The sequence below is a fragment of the Geospiza fortis genome, unplaced genomic scaffold (assembly GCF_000277835.1).
Source record: "Geospiza fortis unplaced genomic scaffold, GeoFor_1.0 scaffold98, whole genome shotgun sequence".
NCBI classification, from domain to species: domain Eukaryota; kingdom Metazoa; phylum Chordata; class Aves; order Passeriformes; family Thraupidae; genus Geospiza; species Geospiza fortis.
This window is the reverse complement of record NW_005054306.1, coordinates 6,825,352-6,827,822: the sequence shown is the minus strand read 5'-3', so window position 1 is coordinate 6,827,822 and position 2,471 is coordinate 6,825,352.

The window sequence follows — 2,471 nt, the reverse complement described above, 5'->3', positions numbered from 1 at the left end:
GTCTGGTTATCACTGTTTAAGAGAGTGAAAGAGAAAAAAACTCTTCAAAGAAGACATAAGCCAAGGAAGGTATTCTGCATGTTATCATACTTACAGAGGTGTCTGGGAAAAAAAAAAAAAGCAATTCTTTAATAAAACTACCAGAAAACAAGGTACTGAATGTTGTGTATCAGGATAAGACACCAATTACATAGCCTTTCATTTTCTACACGTTATGGTTTGGGTGCTTCACAGGAGATAGTTTAAAGCAAAAAAACTTGGATCAGACAGAAAGGGATTTTACTGTGGTATTAAGTTTATGCACTCACAAGTGCCTCAGGCACACGGCAGCCCTTCCAAAAAGGAAATACTGGTATACTGCTTCAAAAAACAGACCAGCTTTTTCATGAAGAAAACCAAACAGTTGAAGTCTAACTTCACTGTGCACAAACAGGATTTTACAAACTGAAAAAAACCAACATAAATACCAAACTCCAAATCAGAAAGCAGCTGAAGAAAGGTGACCAAGTTGTCCACTGCTGCAGGTGGTCTGTTTCCCTAATTATTTAAACAAATGTTTGCAATCATCTTGCATATTAAGTTGCACAGCAATTGATCTGACAGCCTGTACAGTCCTGTTTTCTTACATTTCTTCTCCTTTCCTTTTTGAATGTTCATCATCCTTGTTTATTTTTTATCATACTGGGTGAAGGGAGGTACTCTTCCTTGGTGTGTTTGGAGACCAACTCAAAGTATATAAAAAAATTTTATACAAATAATTCTTCAATAAAAGACAGCAATAAGCTTTTTTCTAACCTTTCATCACGAGCAGTAGTTTGCGAATTATACAGAGCTATTCACTGACATCTTTCAGGAAGCTAGAAACATGCTACCATTTTATGCAAATATTTTATAATGGGGCACACTGGAGAGTAGTAAAGGTTCTATCTGACGTCAGAATGTATACATTTGTAAGAAGCAACCTCATTGCAATCAAACTTCAGAAGTTTCTTAAACAGAGATTCAATGCGGATGAAAAAAAATTTGGAGTCTCAACATTTTGCTAAAATGAAATAGAAATTCCTGATTTTGAATTAGGATTCTTCAAAGTCCTTGAAAAAGCTCTTTCAAGCATTATATAAATATTTTTCTTACTCTACAAATCAGTGCAAAAGACAGATTTTCTAATAAATACAATTGCAGCACTTCACTATGCTCACCAGACCGTAAGCGATGGATAAACAAATAAATACTGTATTATGTTTCCTTCCTCTTTGAGTGCTGCTTGATTGGTTGTACAGTGATTCCTTCCATTTCAGTAATTTAAAAATTACTAACGTTTGCTAACCTATGGCATGTGGTGGCCAGAAACCAGGAGGATCCCTTTTCTGTCGCCACCACACCTGAATGTGCTCTGTGTGCATAGTTTGACTTAAGTCAAGAAGACTGCTCAGTCAGCAAGCCACAGACAAAGGTTTTGAACAACAGAACTCCGTACAATAGCTTTTTCTTTAACAGGAGAAACCTTCAATCCTCCCAAAATTTTTAGGCAATACCTTTCACAGGCTTCATGAGCACCTGTGATGTGATATCCCAAGTCAATTCAGTTTTGTGTAGATCTGCATTAAAAAAGAATCATGGAAGAGCCTAATCAATGTGTATAAACTGGGTTAGTGGGAAAGATGAGCATCAGGGACAGAGAGCAGTCAGGAGTAATGCCCTCCAGGTCTTGAAGCAGTCACAAATACACAAAGCAGTACAGAAGGAAAAAGGGGAAGGTAATTTTTCCTGTATTCACATTTTGTAAGTGTTGCAAGGCAAGCCTAGTTTTAATGAAAAAATTAGCACAGCATGATGAGAAAGAAGTGTCAAGTTTAACACACTGCCAATAAATGAAACCTTAGGATATTGACCAGTGATCTATGCCTTTTGTACCTGATAATATGAAAAACGTATTGGACAGGATAAAAAATTAACTTCTTGATCCAAATTTGAGGATCCTGATCTATAACTTGTTGAATTCAGTGGAGGACACAGCAACTACCCTTCACAGTAACTGCAGTCATCTGAGTCATGTTTGGTGATATGGTGTGAGCTCTGAGCATGGCCCTACCCATACACTGGCCAAAACTCCATTGTCCCTCCCTCATTTCCCTGCCTTAGAGAAGTAAGTATGCAAATGCAACTATTCCATTAAGTTATGGTAAAGCTGAATTTGATGCAGGCAAACTTAGCCTCACTTGCATCTACCCATGATTCTACTTGAAGGGAGTTTCTTAATCCCTCATACTTCTGTATCACCCTTCTCCTTACACATCTCTATGATTTCATCTTCTCTGTCTTATTGAAGTGTTGCTTCCTCTCTTCATTCAAACTCTTCTTGATTATTCATGTCTTTCTCAGCAACACTTGGTCAGTATCAGGAGGTCACCTCTTGCCTTCCAGCAGACAGTTCTGATTGCAGCTTTCATGCTGCTTTTTGACAGAGCAGG